The 27,540-nt window shown below is 30.3% G+C and overlaps 1 protein-coding gene across 1 annotated transcript in view; it reads left to right on the top strand.

The window, feature by feature from the left end:
- Positions 1–8,741: 8,741 nt before the first annotated feature.
- The window catches only part of LOC113374676 (feline leukemia virus subgroup C receptor-related protein 2-like), a 40,885-nt gene continuing 22,086 nt past the window's right edge, over positions 8,742–27,540 (top strand). Inside the window, exon 1 of the mRNA XM_026614655.1 lies at positions 8,742–8,909. The gene's annotated coding sequence lies outside the window, so the exon portion shown is untranslated. The remainder of the gene's footprint in view (positions 8,910–27,540) is intronic.

Genomic DNA, 27,540 nt, shown 5'->3' with positions numbered 1-27,540 from the left:
ATAGAGTTGAAGTAACATTGGAGGAAAAATAGCAGTCTTCTATTAAACTTACAATGCAATAATTTGAACATTTTGGCATACCTCCGAAAAAATGGATGTGTGTGTTTTGTGTGTTCTTATTTCTTCGTCCACGTTTTCGGGCGCATGGATCAACCGATTCGAATGGTTAAAAAAATGCTTCGATTCCTATTGATAGGAAGATGTGCTGATTAGTATTTGGCAAAGGCAGGTCCAGCCGTTACGGTGATACGGAGCAAAGAGTGTAGAAAATAGAAATCGAGTTTTTGAGAGAACGGATCATCCAATTTGAATGATCTAGAAAACATTCAATTCGTAATGACGGGTAGAAGTGGTGATTAGTTTTTGGCAAAAGCAGATTCAGCCGTTTTGGAGATACCGAGCTAAATGTGCAAAAAATTGTAGTTTTTGAGAGAACTAAGCATTTGATTTGAATGATTCAAAAAACTTTCTAGAGAACTAAGCATTTGATTTAAATGATTCAAAAAACTTTCTACTTGTTTTGACAAAATAATTGGTTTTGGAAAAAAAAATTATTAAAAATTTTTTTTTTGTATATCAAAAACAATTTAGATTTTAATTTTAATTCTTAATTTTTTTTTCAAAAAAAGTAATTTTTTGTCAAATTCCTAGTTTCTCAAAAATCTAATATTTACGAAGTAAAATTTTTTCAAAAATGTTGATCGTTTTTAAAAAAATAATAATATTTGGTACGGGAAGTTCTAGCAATTTGCCTTAAGGCACGATGCCCTAATTGCCTTAAGGGGGTTGTTCTTTTTTTATTTTTCTTTGTTTCGGTTTTGAGATTTTTTGATATTATGAAAGATAAAAACCTTAGAATCATTTTAAAAAAAAAATCATCTCAATATCTATTTTTTGACGAAGTTATAGATATATTTATCTCTATATGTATGATCCTCTGAAAGCGTTTTTTTATCGCTCCGCGAGCTATTGTATGCCAGTTTCCTCTTTTTCATTTGAATACCTCATGCACATGACCTTTTTAATGTGTCAGCATCTTTGAACACCATGGTGTATTTCGTACATTAAATTAAATGGTGTATTCTGTACATTATATTAAGAACTTTAAATACGTTTTTTTCAAATTGACTTTTTTCAATGCGGTGCCACAAATTAAACAAAAACTACAAGTCGGATCGACTTGCATTTTTTTTTAATTTGCTCACCACTGCAATACCTAGTCCCCCTACCTCAAACAACTTGATAACATAACGCAAAAAAATTTTGCGAAGCTTCTCGCCCCCCCAAAAAAGCCTTTTTTGACACTTTTTTTATAAATAGCTGTCATTTTTTTCCTTCTTGCTTTTTTTCTTTCATTTTGGTGGGGGGACAGGAAACAAACTTCTTCTTCAACGTAATTTCTTTTTTTTTTTGTTTCGGGCGATGCGCAACGGATTTATCTGTGGCACCGCAAAAGAGATCGATTTTGCAAGACCGACTTTGGCGCCCCCTGGTTAAAAAATGACGGCGCAAAAAAAAGAAGAAAATCACGTAATATTCTATGATTTTGTAACTTTTGTTTAAAAAAAAACCGCATGTCTCTATGATAAATACATTTCGAGAAAAAACAAAAACAAATACCTTGCGTTTTTTGTAACAAAAAAAGAACAACCCCCTTAAGACAGAATTTCACTTACAGCTAGTTAGTAATATTTTTGAAGTCAAAAGTGTACATAATGCGAGAAATCTAGGGGCAAATAGTATGACGAGTATGACGAGATCATTTGTGTAATGTATGTACAATCAATGGTTTTGTATACAATCGCTAAAAGTACTACTTCACTTCTAGCGAAGTAACATGCTTAAGTTAAATACATGATAAATCACTTGAATGCGATAAATGCGAAGTGATAAAGTATTCAAATGTCCGGATGAATTATCACCGCACATTGAAACACAACAAATGCTAATTTTTGCCTCTGTAAAGTATGTAAAAAAATTGTTTTGGTATATTTGTAAAACACAAACACATACATCCTGAGAAAAACATGACTGACCATGCTGGAAGACGGTTACATAATTGTGAAACTTATGCCAATAATTTTTTTATGTAACATTTATCCATAAACTTATTTGGTGTAACAGTTGCATATATGTTTTGTATGCAATAACGCGTTTACATTTTTTGAGAGTTTGATATCACACCAGGCGTACCCATTCACGCTTTTCAGTGTTTAATTTTCAATTAAAAATTTGAACAAAAATGCATATTTGTTACATCAAGTCTACCAGTTTTTTGTCCTTCAGTCTATCTCTACATATGACCATCCACCTATCCATCTACCTGTCTACCAGTTTACTTAACCATCAATTTACTAGTCCAAGCATTTATCTGTCCACCAGTATATCTATCAACCTGTTTATCAGTCTACCAATTTACCTGTTCAACAATTTGCTTGTTTAACAATTTACCTGTTTAACAATTTACCTGCTCAATAATTTACCTGTCTACCAATTATCTTGATTTTTCATATCTTCACGTTTCAGCGGTTTCTGAACATTTTGGCATACTTCAGAAAAAATGGAATGGTCCGCATTTCTTCGTCCACGTTTTCGGGCGTACGAATCAACCGATTTGAATAGTTCGAAAAACATTCGATTCCTATATTGATAGGAAGATGTGCTGATTATAGTTTTTGGCAAAGTCAAAGCCGTTACAGAGATACGGAGTTTTTTTTAAATTTATTTATTAATAGCAATCACAATGCAATTTAATCTCATAAGCTATTGTGACACAAAGGAGAGGAATCGAAAGAAAAAAAATTAAAACTAGTTGGTAATGTTATTTTGCCTTGAGGCAAGTTACATGAACTTCCCAATATGTGTGAACTCAATCAATAAAATATAAATTAATTTATGAGTTATTAAAAGTATTCCGAGTGGATTTATTACACATAATTGAAAACGAACGAACACGTTAACTCGAGTATTTTCTAAAAGCAAATTTTCAAAAATCAATAATTTTTATAATTGAACCAGTTTCCGTAGAACTTTAATAGTTTAGTATGTGCATTGAGAGCAAGTACTCTAGCGTTATACCAAGTAAATCGTCTAATTTTAGTTTTAACCAACGTCAAAAAAACTACTCATTTTTGATGAATTTTTAAAATTAAACGACTTGTCAGGCCGTAATATTTCAGTAAGTTTTATGAGACCATGATATATATCGCCAAAAAAAGTTTCATAAAAAACGGCTTAAACATTTTTTTTCAACAGTTAATTACACGAAAACAGCTCTGTAGATTTTCACCTAAAACTAATCAGTATCATTCCAAGCTAATATCTTTCGAACAGTTTTTGATTTTTTAAAATTGATTCGGTAGTATGGGCTTAAATGTGGACCAAAATTTCAACACTTTTTTTCAAATTACAAAGAAACGGCTCGGCAGATCGTCTCACAAAACTGACAAACAATTAAGATTTTGAGAAATCGTCGATCAAAGGTCTAATTTTGACAAATGCTAAAAGAACGATACTAATTTTTGAAAACCTTGAAGAATTTTTAAAATTAAACGACTTGTAGGTCCCTAATATTTTAGTATTATCTACAAGACTATGATATCTACCGTCAAAAAAAAAATCATAAAAATCGTCAAAATTTATTTTTTAAAAACTTTATTACAAGAAAACGGCCCGGACGATCTTTACCAGAAACTAATCAGCACGATTCCCAACCAATATCTGTCGAACGGTTTTTGAATTTTTAAAATCGATTCAGAATTGCGGGCTAAAACGTGGACAAAATTTTTTCACTTTTCTGCCAATTACAAAGAAACGGCCCGGCCGATCGTCACACAAAACTCAAAAACGTTAGTCCTCATCGAGATACATCGAATGGCTTTTAAATTTTTGAAATCGGTCCAGCCGCTTTTGAGAAAACGTTGATTTACGGCAAAAAATCTGTTTACATTCACACACACACACGCACACATACTTTTTCCAAATTTGGTCTCATTCGATTCAGAATGGCTTGAAACGTCGAGAAAACATGAAATTAGCGAATCGGATTTTTTGATAAAAACATAAAAGAAATAATTATCTAGAGTACACCAATGAGTAAAGCCATGCCCAGGTATTTGACCACATCGGTTTGTGGTATTGTACATTGATTTAGGGATACTTGAGAACAGGTGTCTTTTCTCAGCGAAAAGGTTGTAGGTTGTATGCTTCGATTAGGCCTCGTTGAGTTTTATTTTCCATATTTTGGACCAGGTCTCGATTTTGTTAAGATGACATTTCAGTTTCTGTGAGGCTACTTTGGGATCTAGATCAGAGGTTAAGATTGCGATATCATCGGCAAAAGTACAACAAGTAGAATCACCATATTCTGGAAAATCACTCGTGTCTAATAGATAAAGAAATGGACCTAAGATGGTGCCTTGAGGAACACCTGCGTTCACCAGTTTGGGCTCAGTTGATTCTTGGCCGATTTTTACTTGAAACTTTCTTGAGCATAAGTAAAATTCAAAGAATTTTATGTATGATGGTAAAAGATTTCTGATTTTATATAGAAGACCAAAGTATCAGACTTTGTCAAACGCCTAGCTTACATCAAGGAACACGGCAGAACAGTACTTCTTGGCTTCGAAAGCTTTGTTGACAGTATCAACTATACGATGATACTGCTGTATAGTGAAGTGTTGTTTACGGAAGCCAAATTGATGGTCCGGAACAATATTTAACTCTTTTGCAATGTTTTCTAGTAGAAACTGTTCAAATACTTTTGAAATTATTGGCAGTAGACTTATTGGCCTGTATGAACTAACAATGTTGGGGTCTTTTCCAACTTTTAGTACCATTATAATGGAAGCCAATGTGAAACAAGTTGGCCAGTAATTTAGTCTCATTATTGCATTGAATTCATGGGTAATTAAATACGGAGTTAAAAGTGCAAAAAATAGAAATCGAGTTTTTGAAAGAACGGAGTATCCGATTTGAATGATCCAAAAAACATTCAATTCGTAGTGACGGAGAAAAGTGGCGATTAGTTTTTGTCAAAGGCGGGTCCAGCGGTTTCGGAGATATAAAGTTAAATGTGCAAAAAATGGCAGTTTTTGAGGGAACTAAGCGTCCGATTTGAATGATTCAAAGAACTTTCTGCTTGTTTTAACAAAATAATTGCTTTTGAACAAAAATTTTTTTTGTATATCGAAAATAATTCAGATTTTAATTGTAATTTTGACTTAAGTTCTGATATACTAAACAAATATTTTCAACTTTGCAATTCAGTTTATATAATTCTTATAAATATTAGACAGAGTTACAGTATTTTATAACAATCTAAAACATTTAATATCTATCTAAAAACATTTAATATTCCTCGAACATTTCGTTGCGGTATGGAAAGTTCCAGCAATTTGCCTTAAGCCACGGTGCCATACATACCACTAGTTTTAATAAATTTTGAATTTTTTTATCTTGAATTATATTGTCATCAGCAAGATAGCGTTTCGAAGGAAATACTATCCTTTAATTATTTTATTGTATTTTAATCTAAATTAATTAATGTTATGATGATAAAGTTTATGAAAGAAAAGTGATTTAATTATAGAAATTTATTTATTTATTTATTTTATTTATTATTTATTTATTTATTTATTTGATATAATTCGTATATACTGTATCTCAGTCTCAGTCAGACAATTATATATTAAAGTTTGAAATAATCAGCTTTCTTTCAAATACGTGTTAATACAATTACAGATAAGTTTGCAAGACACCAAATATAAATTGCATTGATTAGTTTTAGTAAAAGCGAAAACTTTATTTTCGAAATAAAGTAAATACAGTTAAAAATGGTTTCTAAATATTAATTTTTATTGATTCAAGCCATTCGTTCGAGTCAACGAATGAATAAATCCAGTTAAATGACAAAATACTTATTGAAGGCCATTGTGAGAGGATGTTCCTCATCAGCCCAGTTGCCCAGTTCCAATTCCAATGCCCGTCATGCAGTTAATAAAATCAATTAGGTATAAACAACAGACATAAAAACAATCTGACAACCGTGGAAATTAAATTATAAACTAGGTGTAGGTGAGTTTTATTTGAAATACGTTACAGCTAGACGTTTGACGTTTGAAATCAGCTAGACGCAATAAACTCTTTACATCACGTAGCTGATCATAATAAATAAACATGCTGGTGGTGTAATGCCACAGATATAACGATTTGTTGCGCGAATACGTCTTTGATTCGTTTCTGCTGCATTTACAAGTTAATTTGTTAAATGGAATCTTACACAATAATGGTGCATTGCATCGTCCCTTAAGGCAAAATGTAGAAACCTTCCTTTTTTAAATTGTTTGAAATAAATGATTTTTAAGAATTTTGAAATTTTCTAAAAAACGACTTTGAAAAGTTTTAATCCTTAAAAGCTTTGGGTTTTTTGAAAATTTTGAAATAATTAGCTTTTTTTGAAATTTTGAAATATTTTGAAAGATTGGAATCCATTCAAGTCGTTTGAACCATATTGTCGAAAATCTCGAGATCATTTTTGAACTATATAAATTTTGATACGGAATCCAAGGAAGTGAAAATAATTATTATACTTTTTGATCTTATTTTAAAATGTCTATAAGTTTATAAAATAAATGACTATTTGATGTGCAATTATAATTTTTGTCTGTTAAGTGGCATGTTTTAAAACTTTTTAAAACCCCTAAACCTATGATTCAATGAATTCGCTCAAAAACTGAGTTGCCGTTTTTACACTTTTTGCCCCTCTCGCATCGGCTCGACCCGCCTTTATCATAAACTAATTAGCACGTCTCCCCATTAATAGGAATCGAAAGCTTTTTGAAGCAATGAAATCGATTGATCCGTGCTCTCGATGTCGTCATCGAAAATTTGAATGCATGCATAAACACATGCATCCATCTTTCTAAAGTTTGCCTAAATGGCCTAAAAGTTCACAATCCTTTGAAACGTAAAGCAAGACAATTTTCATTTTCGTTTTTCTGCAATTACTATAACTTACCTTAGTTATGCATAATTATTGCAATTATATTTTTATTCCGTATTAATTAGAAATTTCTAATTGGTTCGGAATAAAAATTAACTGTTAACAGTGTTTGAATTATTAAAAGATTCAGAAATTTTGGCTAAAATGTGGACTAAAAATTTTACACATTTTATCTAATTAAAAAGTAGTGGGGTGAATTGCATCGTGCCTTGTTAAACATTATTAAAAATCTCCATAAAATATCTGATAATTTGATGTACATATGTCCAATAAACATTTTTGACTGCCAAATGACATTTTTAACTTCCCGTGGGGTAAGTTATTGTAATGGGCCGAAAATCGAAATTGAAAATTTTTACATTTCTCGACGTTTTGAAGGTTTCTGAACATTTTGGCATACCTCAGAAAAAATGGATGTGTGTGTGTGTGTTTATGTATGTATGGATACAATTTTTCGTCCACGTTTTCGGGTGCACGGATCAACCGATTTGAATGGTTCAAAAAACATTCGATTCCTATTGATAGGAAGATGCGCCGATTAGTTTTTGGCAAAGGCAGATTCAGCCGTTACGGAGATACGGAGCAAAGAGTGCAGAAAATAGAAATCGAGTTTTTGAGTGAACGGAGCATCCGATTTGAATGATCTAAAACACATTCAATTAGTAATGATTGGGAGAAGTGATTATTAGTTTTTGGCAATGGCAGACCCAGCCATTTCGAAGATACAGAGCTAAACGTGCAAAAAATGGCAGTTTTTGAAAGAACTAAGCGTCCAATTTAAATGATTCAAAGAACTTTCAGCTTGTTTTAACAAAATAATTGATTTTCGAAAAAAAATGGTATCATTTTTTTTTTGTTTTTTTTTTTTAGTTTTTTTTGTATATCAAAATAATTCAGATTTTATTTTTAATTCTGACTAAAGTTCTAATATATTAAACAAATAATTTTAATTTTGCAATTCAGTTTATATAATTCTTATAAATATTAGACAATGTTACAATATTTATAATAATCTATTTGAAAACATTCAGTATTCCTCGAACATTTCGTTACGGTACGAGAAGTTTCAGCAATTTGCCTTAAGGCACGATGCCATACACCCCACTAGTTTAACTTATTTTTATTGAAAGTCCATAACCGCTGAACCTGCCTTCACAAATATGTAGTCAGTTCTTCATCTTGTTAATAAATGTTTTTTGAATTATTGAAACAGGACGCTCTGTTCCCTTAAAAACTGAGTTACCGTTTTTGGCACTCTTTGCCCCGTATCTTCGGAACGGCTAGACCTGCTTTTGCCAAAAACTAATCAGCAGGTCGCCATATCATTATACGAATTGAATGTTTTTCGAATTAATCAAATCGGTGATTCCGAAATCGTCGACAAAAATTTGTATCCGCACACACACACACGCACGCACATACACACACACTCATTTTTTTCTGAGGTAACGTGAACGAAAAGATATATAAAAAACTTCATTTTCGATTTTTTTGCGATTACTATAACTCACCCTACGAGAAGTTAAAAAACGACTTGTCACGGAAAAGTGAAAACACGAGTCCTTATCGACATATATTAACTTCTACGGGATAAATAAATTTTCAGTAAAAATGAATTTGCCCCGACTACGTCTCTGTGCCTCTGTGTAATCAGAACTTGTTCTACCGCCCGCAGTGGCGCTGCCGCGTTTCGGAACGTCATTCGCATGTCTCCGCTCGTCATTCGCGTTCCGTCGCATTCGAGTTCGCATCCGAGTGCTCTGTGTTCTCCCCAGATCGTACTTTGACATATGGCACCATCCTTATCTGTACAATACACAATGGACCACACATAATAGTTATTTTAAAAAAAGTGGTGATTTTAGTTGATTATCGAACGGAGAAACGACAAGGATATTGTTATAAGGTAAATACATTGCTGAATATTTATTTTGTTTGAGCACTTTCATTTATAATAAGATCAAATTCGTATATGTTTACATGACCATAAATGTGTAGGCATAGTAAATATATAAGCACGTTTTGACTCATACTTTTTGTATGATTTTGCACAAATACTTGAAAACAGTTATTGAATCATCATAAAAGTGAAATTAAATGATACAATTTGGAATTTATTTGTTACAATTATTTATAAATTATATTGACGTTTTCATGTATATGATTTGTGTATTTATAAATTTGTATGTATGTACATTTTTTATTATAAATTCAAGGACATTTTTAATTTTCTATGCACACATTTTTGTAAGATCTCTCAATTTTAACACCATACACACACACGCACACACACATATGTATATATATTGAAGAGACGTTAGTAATCAATTTACTAATTAATAATTAAATGTAACCAATTTTTAATAATTCTTGAGTAGATTTGGGTTTTATTTTGAATACTTTTGAATACGAGAATTGGAACATTTGTAGCTCTTCGGGAAATGTGTGAAATCAAAGAATTTATTTAGATACAAAAATTTATTTATCGTTTTATTATAATATTTCAGTTGTTGCTTGTTCAAGAGTTCAGGACTAACTAACTTATATTTTTACATTTTTAAAATATTTCCAATATTTCTAGTTTTATGATAGCTCGCCGAAGGTACATGAGCTATCATAAACTTTTATTAAGGGTTGTCTGGCAGATGTACAAAATATTCGCAACATTTACCGTTACTTGGGAGTATACATCGTTCAAAGGAATTTACTTATGACTATTATTTATAATTATAAAGAACACAATTCTCAACAATATATATATATATATATATATATATATATATATATATATATACAGGACCGGTCCTGGGGTCCTCAGCGCCTGCATGCCATTTTTTTCTAGCGGCCCTCCTTTTTCTATTATTTTAATAAGTGTATTAACAGTTCATCATTAAAATTAGAAAACAATTACGTTCCGAAGGAGAAGTTTATGTTTTCATCAAAAAATCCAATTCGCTAATTTTATGTTTTCTCGACGTTTCAAGCCATTCTGAATTGAATGAGACCAAATTTGAAAAAAGTATGTGTGTGTGTGTGTATGTGATCAGATTTTTTGCCGTAAATCGACGTTTTCTCGAAATCGGCTGGGCCGATTTCAAAAATTTAAAAGCCATTCAATGTATCTCGACGAGGACTATCGTTTGTCAGTTTTGTGAGACAATCGGCCGAGACGTTTCTTTATAAATAGCAGAAAAGTGAAAAATTTTTCGTCCACGTTTTAGCCCGCAATTCTAAACCGATTATGAAAATTCAAAAACCGTTCGAAAGATATTGATTGGGAATCGTGCTGATTATTTTTTGGTAAAGATCGGCCGGGCCGTTTTCTTGTAATGAAGTGTGAAAAAAATTTTTTCGCCGATTTTCATTATTATTTTTTTGACGGTAGATACTATAGTCTTCTAGATCATACTAAAATATTACGGCCCTTACGACAATTGGTTTAACATTGAAAATTCGTCAAAGTTTGCAAAAATTGGTATCGTTTTTTTGGCATTTGTCAAAATTAGACATTTCATCGACGTTTGCTCAAAAACGCCTGAATAGATTTCAAAAATTTAAAAGCCATTTGACGCATCTCAATGAGGACTATCGTTTGTCAGTTTTGTGTGACGACCTGCCAAGCCGTTTCTTTGTAATTTGAAAAAAAGTGTTTAACTTTTCGTTCTCATTTAAGCTCATCCTACCGAACCGATTTTAAAAAATCAAACTGTTCGAAAGGTATTAGTTGGGAATGGTACTGATTAGTTTTAGGTGAAAATCTACCGAGCCGTTTTCTTGTAATTAACTGTTGAAAAAAAAATTTAAGCCGATTTTTATGGATTTTTTTTAGCGATATATATCATGGTCTTATAGAACTTACTGTAATATTACGGCCTTATGACAAGTAATTTAATTTTAAAATTTCATCAAAGTTTGAGAAAATGAGTAGTTTTTTCGACGTTAGCTAAAATTAAAATTAGACGATTTACTTGGTATAACAATATAGTACTTGGTCTTAATAAACATACTAAACAATTAAAATCCTACGGAAACTGGTTCAAATATAATAATTGTTGCTTTTTGAAAAGTTGCTTTTTGAAAATACTCCGAGTTAACGTGTTCGTTCGTTTTCAATTTTGTGTAATAAATCCACTCATAAATTAATTTATTTTTTATTGGTTAAGTCGATTATTTACACATATCGGAAAGTTCATGTAACTTGCCTCAAGGCGAAATAGCAATATCAACTAGTTTAAAATACGTTTCAATATTTGTGGATTAGTACACAAAAAATCATATATAATATAAAACCGCATAAGAACATTGAATTTAGATTTATTTAGAAGATCGAGGGGATTCGAGGGTGCTCATAATCAAATTGTTGTCTTCTATCTAAATTTTTAATACAAAAATTGTTTAGGACATCCAAAAATTTCAGCATGTTTATTATTGCTTGCAAGAATATTTTTAAATTAGCAATTATTTCTAATGCAGTTGTAATAATCATATTTGGGGTTTGAAACATTTTTCTTATTTATTTTGGGAATATTATGCGATTTAATCTAGTGAGCAAATTATAGAGGGCAAAAAAATTCTAGGCTTTCAATAATAAACATAATACCGGTACTTCATGTTGGATTAATTAAATTTAATTTTTTATTATTTAAAATATCCAAAATTGATATTTTCCTAATAATTGATATCGTAAGGGCCGAACAGTATGTAGTCATCTTTACTATCTCATAGTGTATCAGATCGTTGTTTTAAAGTATTTTGAAAATATTGTCCAAAGATTAGTAGAAAATGCAAAGAAATTATATATTTCTTGAATGACGTTGAAAAAAACTATATTATAAATTTCATATCCGAATCTCGTTTTGGCGCATCCTAAGGCGTGCGCCCGCATTTTTCGCATGCATTGCATTCAAGGTAGGACCGGCCCTGTATATATATATATATATATATATATATATATATATATATATATATATGTAACTTTCCATAGTGTAAATTATTGTAATCGTTCAAAAATCGAAAGGACAAAAGAAAAAAATGTGTGTGTGTCGGTATGTATGTGTGGATACAATTTTTTATCGACGTTTTCGGGAGTACCGCTCAATCAATTAGAATGATTCAAAAAGCATTCGATTTCTACCTATGGGGATTAGTGCTTATTAGTTTTTGGGAAAGGTCGATTAAGTTTTTTGAGAGAGCTAGGCATCCGATTTGAAGGATTCAAAAACATTTCATTCGTAATGATGAGAAGACGTGGTGATTAGTTTTTGGCAAAAACAGGACCAGCCGTTTCAGAGACACGGTGCTAAATGTGCAAAAAATGGCAGTTTTTGAGAGAACGAAGCATCCCATTTGAATGATTCAAAAATCTGTTGCTTGTATTGATGAAACGATTATTTCTGGAGGAAACCAAATTGTTTTGTTCCATTTTTTTCTTAATTTTCAAAAAATATTTTTCAAACGTAATTGGGATTTCAGTTTTAATAAACTTCCCGTAGGGTTAGTTATAGTAATCGCAAAAAAATCGAAAATGATTTTTTTATATATCTTTACGTTTCAGAGGTTTCTGAACATTGTGGCATACCTTAGAAAAAATGGATGTATGTGTGGGTGCGTGTGTATGTATGTATATGTGTGCCGATACAAATTTTTGTCAACGATTTCGGGAATACGGTTTAACCGATTTCAATTATTCAAAAAACATTCGATTGCTGTTGATAAGGAGACGTGCTGATTTGTTTTTGGCATAGGCAGGTCTAGCCGTTTCGAAAATACGGGGCAAAAAGTGCCACAAACGGTCCGATTTTAATAATTCAAAAAATATTTTATAGAGATTTTAACAATAAGTATAAATTTTGTTTATATTCCTCTAATGTTTATCCGTTAGACGGCGACACGGCGCTTACGCGCTTCGATATTTCGTCAGCAGTTAAAGCAGTACGATTGCTTTGATAAAAAGTTAAGAACTTCCAAAATATTTCAAAATAAATAAAACATTTTTTCCAAAAAGTCTTTTTTCCAAAAAAATAATTTTTTTTCAAAAATTTATAGGTTTTCAAAAATCTAATTTTTTCAAAGTATTTTTTTTCCAAAATGCTAATCTATTAAAACAAATTTTTTGTTTGTACGGAAAGTTCCAGCAATTTTCCTCAAGGCACGATGCCATGTACTCCACTAGTTCTGGCTAAAATTCTAATGCTCACTTATATACTTGTGATAAATAATTTTAACTTTGCAATTCAGTTTATATAATTCTTAGAAATATGAGATAAAGCTCTTCATTCTAATTCCGCTTCATTTGTTTTGTTTATTCACGTTTCTGTAACATTCATTATACATTCACTAATGCTGTAACATTTATTATTTGTATTTTATAGACAAAATATAAGAGCTTATAAATTGGATAATGACTTTCATATATGTTCACATGAAAAGTAAATAAACAATTCTTGATCAAGCGGAGTTAGAATGAAGCATCAAATCTCATATTTCTTAGATTTATATAAACTGAATTGCAAAGTTTAAATTATTCATTTGAAGTATATAAGTGAATTTAGAATTTTTAACTTGAGAATTAAAATTAAAATCCGAATCATTTTTGATATTCAAAAAATATTTTTTTGGAAATTAAATACAAAAAAAATTTTACATTTTGAAATTATTTTTTTTTTGCTTTCCCCAAAAACTAATCGTTTCTTCACAAACAAAATGTTTTTTGAATCATCCGAAATCGAGTCGGATTTTTTGTTCATTATCCCTAAAACTGCTGGGCCTATCTTTGCCAAAAAACTATTCACCCCTTCCTTTCTTCCATATCATTTGATGTTTTTTGAATCATTCAAATCAAATGCTCTCTTCTCTCAATAACTTAATTTTCATTTTCTGCATTCTTTGCTACGTATCTTGGAGACGGCTGGACCGACTTTCCCCAAAAACTAATCAGCACATCTCCCTATCAATAGGAATCGATTGCTTTATTATTTTATTATCAATTATTCAAATTGATTGAGCGGTAATCACGAAAACGTCAATGAAAAATTGTATCCATTCATACATAAACACATGCGCACACACACACATCCATTTTTTTGAGGCATGCCCAAATGTTCAGAAACCTCTGAAACTTGAAAATGTACAAAAATATTCACTTTCGATGTTTCGACGATTACTACGGAAAGGTAAAAAGAAAGTCTTCGGGACGGTCATCCGCTATGAATTGGTTTCACAAAATATATGCGAAAACCTGTCCGAGGATATAACTAACAGTTTCCCAATTTTTCACATCGATCGGATGTATGGTTTCTGAATGCATAACAATTACACACACAGAGACAGACATACATCCATTTTATACATATATAGATGATGCTGAACACTCAATATAAAAGAATGTATGTATACATATGTATATTCATTATTAACAACAAAAATTCAAGGACATCGTTAATTTTTTAGTCATACATTTTGTGATATGTCTCTATTTATACCTACACACATAATTTAAACATATTTTATATTTATAAAAAAGTTCCTAAATTTTGTGATATGTTTTAATTGCTATTCAAAATAAATAATTGTTATTGAAAAACCATACGAGGTCTGTTCAAAAAGTACCCGGAATTTTCGTTTTTTCAAAAAAATATTTATTTATTCGTCTACATTAATGTGGTCCCCTTCAAAGTAGTCCCCCCCAGATATAATACACTTATGCCAGCGTTTTTTCCAATTTTCGAAGCACCCTTGATATTCACTTTTTGATATGTCCTTGAGCACTCTCAGCGATTTTCTTCAATCGAGGAAAACCGCCGTCCTTTCATGGGTCTCTTCAACTTTGGGAATAGGAAAAAGTCACACGGAGCCATATCTGGTGAATTTTTGCACTTTGCAACACTTTATTTCATTTTTTACGCAAAATTTAATACAAATTCTTTGACTTTTCAATTCTTCCATTGTAAAAATCGCCGAGCTCAGAAAAACACGTCGAACCTTAGCGACTACCACAGACAAAGTAAACAGTGAATATAGCTGAAAATTTCATCATACTTTAGGGGCATGTATACCAACACAATAAAAAAAAAATTTGACAATCAGACACTCCAGACCCGCGAAATTTAATTATTAGTAATTCCGGGTACTTTTTGAACAGACCTCGTATATCAATAAAATGAAATGCTAACATTAATGAATTAACTTCCCACAGGGTAAGCGTTATTGTAATCGTCCAAAAATCGAAATTGAGAATTTTTACATTTTTTCATGTTCTGAAGGTTACTGAACATTTTGGAGAATTTTTTTTTGTATATCGAAAATAATTCAGATTCTATTTTAATTCTGGCTAAAGTCCTAGGGCTCACTTCTATACTTTAAATAGATAATTTTAACTTCGTAATTCAGTTTATATAACTCTTTTAAATCTTGGACAATGTTACAGTATTTATAATAATCTACATGAAAACATTTAAGGGGAAGTCCCGTAACGCCAGACGGCACCAAGTACCGGACACTCTATTTAACACGTATTATTTAAGCGAGTATAAATCTTTTAATTTCAAAATTCAAGTGAAAAGGGCGCGGGGGTCACACAGGTGCAGGATCATGCGCCAAGACTCAATTGTGACGCACATGGCCACAATTGGTTGCGGGAGCAACACTTTGCTGTTTTAGGCGCAAAATCACGGCGTCACCTAAATATCAATTAAGTAATTTTAGTATATTTATGCATTTACATTTGAGTGGCATGCAAAGATAAAAGTAGTACTTGATTGTTACCCGTAAAATGGTAGAATATTATTAAATCTTTTAAACAATTTTAGTTGATACCATCAAATGAACGAAAATGTCTGTTCCTTAGAGCCGTACAGTAAACATATTGATATTTTTATGAGAATTGACGTAATTTATTCTAATTATTTAATTTAGTTCTGCATGAGGGCTAACGGTCACTGCATACCCCATTTTTCGTATTTCCTTGTCAAGGAATGAAAAGGTTATGGTGAATGCTCCAGCTGAGAGCGTCCACGTGGCCCAGCCAAAACGGTGGATAAATAGTGATTTTTTTTGCATTATCAAAGAATATTCATCAAACACACATGTGCAGACATTCCAGAGTGTGGAAATGGCTACATATGTGTTCAATGCTGGTTATTTTGAAATGTCCGGTACTAGGTGCCTCTTTCTAAAATCATATTTTGTGTTACCAATGTTTGATTGATAGTATTAATTATGTTTTAGCAAAGGTTGCGTTTTTCTTAATTTAGTTTGATACATACTTCTATATATTATGGTATATACAAGGGTATCCCAAACCTTGAACAAAAATTTTGAGTGTAACCTAGAGCTTTGGTGAAATGACAATTTTTTGGGTTATTTGTGGTCAACTTTCATTAAAGTGAATAAAACTAGTGGTGGTGAAACTAGTGGTGTTGGCATCGTGCCTTAAGGCATATTGCTGGAACTTCCTGTGCCGTAACGAAATGTTCGAGAAATATTAAATGTTTTCATATAGATTATAATAAATACTGTAACATTTTCTAATAATTATAAGAGTTATATAAACTTAATTACAAAGGTAAAATTAATTATTTAAAGTATATAAGTGAGCTTTAGAACTTTAGCTAAAACTAAAATTTAAATCTGAATTATTTTCGACATTTGAAATATTTTTTTCCAACAGCAATTATTTTATCAAAACAAGCAGAAAATTGGTTGAATCATCAAATTGGATGCTTCATTCTTTCAAAAACTCAATTTCTATTTTCTGCACTCTTTGCTCCGTATCTCTGAAACGGCTATACCTGCCTTTGCCAAAAAATAATCAGCACATCTCCCTATCAATAGGAATCGAATGTTTTTTGAATCATTCAAATCGGTTGATCCGTGCGGCCGAAAACGTGGACGAAAAACTGTATCCATACAAACACACACACACCCATTTTTTCTGAGGTATGCGAAAATGTTCAAAAACCCTCAAAACGTGAAGAAATAGTAGATTATACATCGTCCCTCAAGGCTGGAACGTCCTATACCGTAATGAAATATTCAAGAGAGATTGAATGTTTTCAAACATATTATTATAAACACTGTAATTTTCATTATTTGTATTTTATAGACAAAATATAAGAGCTTATAAATTATACTACATTTATATATGGTTACATGAAAAGTAAATAAATAAAACTTAATCAACTTATGTAAAATCGAAGGGCATTGTTTATAAGAATTATATATGAACTGAATTAAAATTTTGTATTTCAAATATCAAGTAAAGTTTAGATTTTTAGCTAGAATTAAAATTAGAATCCAAAATATTTTCAATATTTAAAAAAAAAAATTGTTTGGAAATTAAAAAAAAAAACTTTCCCCAATAGCAACCGTTTCGTCAACACAATCGGAATGTTTTTTGAATCATTCAAATCGGTTGATCCGTGCGGCCGAAAACGTGGACGAAAAATTGTATCCATACAAACACACACACACCCATTTTTTCTGAGGTATGCGAAAATGTTCAAAAACCCTCAAAACGTGAAGAAATAGTGGGATTATACATCGTCCCTCAAGGCTGGAACGTCCTATACCGTAATGAAATATTCAAGAGAGATTGAATGTTTTCAAACATATTATTATAAACACTGTAATTTTCATCATTTGTATTTTATAGACAAAATATAAGAGCTTATAAATTATACTACATTTATATATGGTTACATGAAAAGTAAATAAATAAAACTTAATCAACTTATGTAAAATCGAAGGGCATTGTTTATAAGAATTATATATGAACTGAATTAAAATTTTGTATTTCAAATATCAAGTAAAGTTTAGATTTTTAGCTAGAATTAAAATTAGAATCCAAAATATTTTCAATATTCAAAAAAAAAAATTGTTTGGAAATTAAAAAAAAAAAACTTTCCCCAATAGCAACCGTTTCGTCAACACAATCGGAAAGTTTTTTGAATCATTCACATCGGATGCTTAGTTTTGTCAAAAACTGCTATTTTTTGTACATTTAGCACCGTATCTTAGAAAAGGCTGGACCTGCCTTTGCCATTGTTTCCCCCGTCATTATGAATTGAATGTTTTTTGGATCATTCAAATCGGATGCTTCGTTCTCTCAAAAGCTCGATTTTTATCTTCTTACCCTACGAGAAGTTACTTATTATTATTGTTAATTCAAAATTTGGAATAGTAGAACCACAGTAAAACAAAACCACAATTACCCCAAGTTGTTAAGAATTAAGTTCTTTTTGTTGAAATATGAGTTCAAACTTTTTAAAATCGGCTTACTTTGAGAAGCTCTAAGTTCTGCATCAGGATTGTGGAATGGTGATGGTATAGTGTTTCATATGTTAAAATCCCAATTTGTATTATCAAGTATATACTTGATAATACAAATTGGGATTTTAACATATGAAACACTATTATCTGGATTGGTGCCTGCTTAAAAAGCTTTATATATATATATATATATATATATATTCAATAGATAAGTCCTGGATTTTTTCAATATATTGATTGTTTCTTTTCCGAACAGTAAATCCAATAATAAAAAACAATTTGTTTTTTGAAGATGTTTAATACGACGTTTCGGAACTAGGTACGTTCCATCATCAGGTTTATTCTGTCAAATACAATGTTTTTTAAAAAACTGATTAACATTAATTAACAATGGTCAATACAGATTAATTAGAAAAAAATTTTGTTATAAAGGAATGGATTATGTACCGGATAGATAGTAATAAGACTTAACTAAAAAAGGTTTTATATAAAATTGAGAAGCAAAAATTATTTACCTGTAATAATTTATATATCCATATCACTAATATTTTTTTGTTAAAAACACTCGATTTTTTTGGAAGATATTTGTAGATGTTACGACTACACAAGACTTAAACACACTGATATGGATTTCTGTCTGCCAGATGTAAAGGACAAAGCACGGAACTCTTGGCAAAAATGATTTTTTATGGCTCTTGTTTGGTAATTTACGAAAAAAGGAAAAATATTGCTTTAGTAAATGTTGAGAAATATTATGTATATATATATATATATATATATATACATATATATATATATATATATATATATATATATATACATACATACATGAACATGTATATGCACACCTATATACTCATACATACATATGCACATATCTATATATTAATGTATCCACAATTATACACATGAACACATATGCAAGTGTATGTGTATAGTGTATACCCAAAAACATACATATAAGCATATATATGGATGTACATATATTATAACATATATACATGTATATATATACACATATTCAAAAACTATTAGGATTAATTATTTTTAATCAGGTTTAAAAAATTTAAATATGAGTCATGAATGATATTGTGATCTGATCTTTTATTAACACTTTTTGACGAATTCAAAAAGATTAAACTGCTTTCAGAAAAAAGTCTTTTAAAAGTACAATCCTCTCTATATAAAATATTGGGTTCAAAGGTGAAATTATGTGAGTTTTCGATGGAATGCTGAACAAGAGTACTTTGGAAATTTCGGCTTTTATGATGAGTGACGCTTAATTCATGTTGTCTCATTCTCTTATGAATGTACTGTGATGTTTGGCCAATGTATTGTTTTTGACAATTTTTGCAAGGGATGGAATAAACTATGTTAGTATTGAATTTAGGAGGGGTGGTGGATTTAATTTTTGAAAACATTTCTTTAAAAGAATATAGAGCTGTTCCTGAAATGAAAATATTTTCTTCTTTGAGTAATTTGGCAAAATAATCAAATAAGCCTTCAATGTAAGGCATGCTGTGAAAAGTTGGTTTAATATTGTTGTCTTGGAATAACTTGGAGATGGATTGATAATTGTTACTTTTATGATAGGAAAGTCTTTTATTGGTAATGGAATTGATCAGGGTGAGGGGATATCCGTTTTCTAATAAAGTTTTAGTTACTAATGTTGTGTTTTGGGTATGAAAAGAAGAGTGAGACAACATGATTGCGTGGTCTATCAAAGAAATGATTGTATTGACTTTATAATTTTTGGGACAATATGACGCGTAATGAAGGTATCTCCCGGACCATGTAGTTTTTCTGTACCAATTTGTGCAAATAATGTTGTCAATTTTGTGTACAGTCACGTCTAAAAAGTTTAATTTGTTGTCGATTTGTGTTTCATGTGTGAACTGAATGCTCTTATTGTAATTGTTAAAGGTATCGATTATTATATCTGATTGTTCTTTGTCTATTATAAAAAAGTGTCATCTACATATCTAACGTAAAAATATATTTGGAAATTTAATGTGGAGAAAACGGAAATTTCAAGGGTTTGTAAAACTAGGTCTATGATGCCAGGGGATAATGGGCAACCCATAGCAGTACCTTTGATTTGTAGATAAAAATTATTGAAACAATTAAAATAAGAGCAATTCAGAACAGTGTTAATGATGTGTTTGAAAGTGGTTATGGGCAAGCAACGCTGGCCCACTATTTGTAACTACACCGACTTGCCCATAACCACTTTCAAACACATCATTAACACTGTTCTGAATTGCTCTTATTTTAATTGTTTCAATAATTTTTATCTACAAATCAAAGGTACTGCTATGGGTTGCCCATTATCCCCTGGCATCATAGACCTAGTTTTACAAACCCTTGAAATTTCCGTTTTCTCCACATTAAATTTCCAAATATATTTTTACGTTAGATATGTAGATGACACTTTTTTTATAATAGACAAAGAACAATCAGATATAATAATCGATACCTTTAACAATTACAATAAGAGCATTCAGTTCACACATGAAACACAAATCGACAACAAATTAAACTTTTTAGACGTGACTGTACACAAAATTGACAACATTATTTGCACAAATTGGTACAGAAAAACTACATGGTCCGGGAGATACCTTCATTACGCGTCATATTGTCCCAAAAATTATAAAGTCAATACAATCATTTCTTTGATAGACCACGCAATCATGTTGTCTCACTCTTCTTTTCATACCCAAAACACAACATTAGTAACTAAAACTTTATTAGAAAACGGATATCCCCTCACCCTGATCAATTCCATTACCAATAAAAGACTTTCCTATCATAAAAGTAACAATTATCAATCCATCTCCAAGTTATTCCAAGACAACAATATTAAACCAACTTTTCACAGCATGCCTTACATTGAAGGCTTATTTGATTATTTTGCCAAATTACTCAAAGAAGAAAATATTTTCATTTCAGGAACAGCTCTATATTCTTTTAAAGAAATGTTTTCAAAAATTAAATCCACCACCCCTCCTAAATTCAATACTAACATAGTTTATTCCATCCCTTGCAAAAATTGTCAAAAACAATACATTGGCCAAACATCACAGTACATTCATAAGAGAATGAGACAACATGAATTAAGCGTCACTCATCATAAAAGCCGAAATTTCCAAAGTACTCTTGTTCAGCATTCCATCGAAAACTCACATAATTTCACCTTTGAACCCAATATTTTATATAGAGAGGATTGTACTTTTAAAAGACTTTTTTCTGAAAGCAGTTTAATCTTTTTGAATTCGTCAAAAAGTGTTAATAAAAGATCAGATCACAATATCATTCATGACTCATATTTAAATTTTTTAAACCTGATTAAAAATAATTAATCCTAATAGTTTTTGAATATGTGTATATATATACATGTATATATGTTATAATATATGTACATCCATATATATGCTTATATGTATGTTTTTGGGTATACACTATACACATACACTTGCATATGTGTTCATGTGTATAATTGTGGATACATTAATATATAGATATGTGCATATGTATGTATGAGTATATAGGTGTGCATATACATGTTCATGTATGTATGTATATATATATATATATATATATATATATATATATATATATATATGTATATATATATATATATATATATATATATACATAATATTTCTCAACATTTACTAAAGCAATATTTTTCCTTTTTTCGTAAATTACCAAACAAGAGCCATAAAAAATCATTTTTGCCAAGAGTTCCGTGCTTTGTCCTTTACATCTGGCAGACAGAAATCCATATCAGTGTGTTTAAGTCTTGTGTAGTCGTAACATCTACAAATATCTTCCAAAAAAATCGAGTGTTTTTAACAAAAAAATATTAGTGATATGGATATATAAATTATTACAGGTAAATAATTTTTGCTTCTCAATTTTATATAAAACCTTTTTTAGTTAAGTCTTATTACTATCTATCCGGTACATAATCCATTCCTTTATAACAAAATTTTTTTCTAATTAATCTGTATTGACCATTGTTAATTAATGTTAATCAGTTTTTTAAAAAACATTGTATTTGACAGAATAAACCTGATGATGGAACGTACCTAGTTCCGAAACGTCGTATTAAACATCTTCAAAAAACAAATTGTTTTTTATTATTGGATTTACTGTTCGGAAAAGAAACAATCAATATATATATATATATATATATATATATATATATATATATATTGTACGAACTACAAAAATATTTAAATATGTAGATGTTTTTATGCCCTGTAATTATACTACAATATCAAAAATAAAAGAAAAATATGTTCTTGAAATATTTGACTTAACAAATACTATTAATTTTTATATTTCAAGAGTCGGGTTTCCATAATTAGTAGACAGTGGTAATTACATTGACTTGTAACAGGTTTCAAAATGACAAACAAAATATAGTGAATAATAGTTTATTGTAATTAGCCATAATAATTTTTGTCTTGTCTTGCAGTATATTTGTCGTTGAAACAGATGTCATAATTTTTTATTCTTTCGGGTTTTTGACTTTAATTGTTATGAGATACATAATTATATATATTACTTGCATAAAAACTCTTCACTACTTTACTTTATCATTAAAGTAACTTATATGATTATCGAACTTCATTACCTTCACTTTATTACTTATTTTCTGCATAAATATTGGTATTTATACCAATACAAATACCAAAAATCTATCATTAATTATGTACATATTCAAATATTCGAACATTACTATGTAACTTAGTATTACTTATAAGTAACATAGTAATGTTCGAATATATGAATATGTACATAATTAATGATAGATATTTAATTTGTTTAAAGAATTACTTCTAATACTCGTATAATAAACATCAGACATATAATAATGATGATATTTGTTTCTTCTAAGCGAACGTCATTTTAGGTTATCTTTTGGATTTTATAACCACTAATAAGCATTATGATTTTATATATAAATATAGATAAACAAGTATAATTGAATTGGAATAAATAAAACAAACATACTAAACCTTCATTAAAATATTATATAAATTTACACAATTTAATTGCATAACTACAGTTGATCGTCAACATTCCGTGTTTCACCAAAATTTATATATGTTTCAGTTTACAGAAAATGAAAATTCTAAGCTTTATATTTTCTTTTGAACTGTTTTTTATAGTTATATTAATTATAATTATAAAATTAAATGTTATCACAAAAACCAATGGTCAACAATCAAAAATGGCGTTTACAGTTTGACAAATACTATTGGTAGTTTAGTTTGCCAATATTTTTAACTTTGAATATAAAGGCTTTAACATTATTTTTAAATATGCTTAAATGTTTTGTTATTAAGGTTAGCTTTCGTGAATTATGTTTCAAATCGGGAACTTGTACGCTAGTTTTATAGTTTCCAAAAAGACTGTCCCACTTGTCTTCATACACTTCATACTCGTCGGGATTAGGACCATCTAATACCATTTATGAAATGAATGTTGAAATTTTAAAATATAATTATAAGTTAAATATCCAAATAAAACATTGAAAACAGGTGGGTTATATTATCAGTTTCTATCGAATAATAATAATAACTAAATTCTATAAAATTTCAAAACATTTTCAATATTTGTATATTTTACGTGATGCCAATTGCAAGTTGCTTTTTATTTTTACATCCGGGAATAGGTGACATCAATTTATTTTCAGACTTAAGACCATAGAATTTACCAATTGAATTAAAAAACAAACAACAGGTATTGCGAAGTTCGGATACATAACAGGAAGAGATGAGCAAAAAATGTTACGTAACTTTAGTATCCATTATTGTTGAAGGCAGTTCAGGTAGTGATTAATATTTTCTTTGCTGGTTTTTCCATGGTTATGCTCTTTGTTCACCATTTTGTTGCAGAAATTCGCTTTCAGGATTAGTTTTCGACTATCAAATTTCCATTTTTTTATTTTTTCTTCTTGCTTATGCTGTTCATTGTTTGCATTATCTTCTTTAATCCAAGTCTTGCCATTTTTTCTGCGGTGATATCGCACTCTTTCCAATACAATTTTTTTTTTTCATAAAAATATCGAATAGAGCTCTTTTCTTTATTGAACTCTTAAATTTATCAGTCCATACAGTGAGGCTGTTCTTGTCGGGCTTTTTTATAGTTCGCGTTTCTCGCCGTTTAAAAGTCTTACGCAGAATTATAGGGGGAAGTCTCCGAGTGCCGGGCACCTAAGGTTATTTATAAATAAATCAACAAATATTTTACGAAATGTTAGAAATCAAACTAAATTAACAAAAACGCAACCTTTGCTAAAAAATGAATAATACTATCAATAAAACTTTGGTAATAAAAAATATGATCTTACAAAGTGTCACCTAGTACCGGACATTCCAAAATGACCAGCATTGAACTCATATGTAGCCATCTCCACACTTTGGAATGCCTGCACATGTGTGTTTGACGAATATTCTTAGATATAAAATAACCAGCATTAAACTCATATGTAGCCATCCTTACACTCTGGAATGCCTGCACATGTGCGTTTGACGAATATTCTTAGATATTGCAAAAAAATCACTATTTATCTACCCTTTTGGCTGGGCCACACCGATGCTCTCAGCTGGAACATTCATCATAAGATTTTCATTCTTTGACTAGGAAATACGAAAGATGGGGGTATGTAGTGACCGTTAGCACTCATACAGAACAAAATTAAATAGCTAGAATAAATCACGTCAATTCTACTAGATACATCAATATATTTACTGTCCGGCACTAAGGGACGACTTAGTGTCTGGTGCTAAGGGACATGCATATTTGTTCATTTGGTGATACCTACTGAAATTGTTTAAAATATCTAATAATATTCTACCATTTTACGGATAACAATCAAGTACTACTTTTATCTTCCAATGCCACGCAAATGTAATTGCATAAATATACTAGAATTACTTCCATTGGAATTCAGGTGACGCCGTGATTTTGCGCCTAAAACAGCAAAGGGTTACTCCCGCCTTGGCGCGTGATCCTGCACCTGTGAGCCTCCCGCGTCTCTTTCACTTGTATTTTGAAATAAAAAGATTCATACTCGCTTAAATAATACGTGTTAAATAGAGTGTCCGGCGTTACGGGACTTCCCCTTAAAGCCCTTTGCTAATTCAGTTTAATCTTAAGTAAAGTATTACATTTCTAAGTTTATCCTTTATACACTTTGTTAGCCATTAGACTTTCCAAAATGGAATTCATTCGCTTGTATAGTTTTATTTTTCTTTATCGAGTTGAGGTTCAGTGTGTTCGTCAGTATGAGTTTTTCTTTTTTCCACTCTTTGCAGCACTTCTTCACTAAAAGTCAATGTATCAAAAAACCTAGAGAACTTACTTAATAACTTACTTACTTATTTTTTTTTAAAAAAATACATTAATCAACTTATTAATTTAAGTTAGCTGGACAGTAGATATTTTTTTAAATTTTTTTATTCTAGTTTGGTCACCAGTAGAGTTCTTTGCGTTGCGCCTACTATAGCCTACACCTACACTATTATATCCATTCATCTGTAGTGTTGCTTCATTTATATTTTTCCATGGCTAAATCTCGAAATTCTTCGTCCACATATCTGGTTCATTAGTTCATATATCTTATGGGTAAAGCTCACATACACTATATGTAGGCATAAGTATTTAATTAACCATATCGTAACTGAATAAAATCACTGTGACGATTTTTGTAATTTTAGAAGAGTTGTCTTCTTTTTAAAATAACACAAAAACGTTACACAAATTTGATCATAACTAGTTGGTATTGGTATTTTGCCTTGAGACAAGTTACATGAACTTCCCGATATGTTTAAATAATCGACTTAATTAATAAAAAATAAATTAATTTATGAGTGATTAAGAGTATTTCGAGTAGATTTATTACACATAATTGAAAACGAATGAAAACGTTAACTCGGAGTATTTTCTGAAAGCAAATTTTTACAAATCAATAATTTTTATTATTGAAACAGTTTCCGTTTGACTTTTATGGTTTAGTATGTTCATTAGGACCAAGGACACTATCGTTATACCAAGTAAATCGTCTAACTTTAATTTTAACAAACGTCAAAAAAACTACTAATTTTCTCAAATTTGGATGAATTTTTAAAATGTAACTACTCGTCGTAAGGCCGTAATATTTTAGTAAGTTCTATAAGACCATGATATATATCGCCAAAAAAAGTTTCATAAAAAGCTGCACCAATTTTTTTTTCAACAACGAATTACAAAAAACGGCTGGGTAGATTTTTACCTAAAACTAATCAGTATCATTCCCAACACCCCAACTAATATCTTTCGAACAGTTTTGATTTTTAAAAATCGATTCGGTAGTATGAGCTTAAATGTGAACGAAAAGTTTTAATACTTTTTTCCTAATTACAAAGGAACGGCTTGGCAGATTGAGATATATCGAATGGCTTTTAAATTTTTGAAATCAATCGAGCCGTTTTTGAGAAACGTCGATGACATGTCTAATTTTGCAAATATGCCATAAAAACGATACTAATTTTTCCAAACTTTGAAGAATATTTAAAATTAAACGACTTGTGTAGGTTCGTAATATTTCAGTATGATCTATTGGACTATGGTATCTACTGGCAAAAAAATCATAAAAATCGTCGAAATTTTTTTTAACACTTTATTATAAGAAAACGGCCCGGCCGATCTTTACCAAAAACTAATCAGCACGATTCCCAACCATATCTTTCGAACAATTTTTGAATTTTCAAAATCGATTCAGAATTGCGGGCTAAAACGTGGACGAAAAAAATTTCACTTTTCTGCAATTTACAAAGAAACGGCTTGGCTGATCGTCGCGCAAAGTTGATAAATGCTAGTCCTCATCGAGATACATCGAATGGCTTTTAAAATTTTGAAATCGGTCCAGCCGTTTTTGAAAAATCGTCGATTTACGGCAAAAAATCTGTTCACATACACACACACACACTCACATACTTTTTCTAAATTTGGTCTCATTCGATTCAGAATGGCTTGAAACGTCGAGAAAACATAAAACTAGCGAATCGGATTTTTTGATGAAAACATAAACCTATCCTTCGGAAAGGTAATCATAGCTTTTTTGAAAAAAAAGTCATAATAATCATTCAAAATAAATTGTATAAATGTGAAGTGTAAATATCATGTAATGTACAAAACTATGTATGTGCAGTGTTCTAGAACTTAACGTTTTGAACTGAATTTTGATGTTTTAAAATACATTTAAATTTTTT

The sequence above is a fragment of the Ctenocephalides felis genome, unplaced genomic scaffold, assembly GCF_003426905.1.
Source record: "Ctenocephalides felis isolate EL2017-DRISC unplaced genomic scaffold, ASM342690v1 CF-g0.4_SCAFFOLD_00845, whole genome shotgun sequence".
In the NCBI taxonomy this organism is placed as follows: domain Eukaryota; kingdom Metazoa; phylum Arthropoda; class Insecta; order Siphonaptera; family Pulicidae; genus Ctenocephalides; species Ctenocephalides felis.
This window is presented reverse-complemented; position numbering and strand designations above follow the sequence as displayed.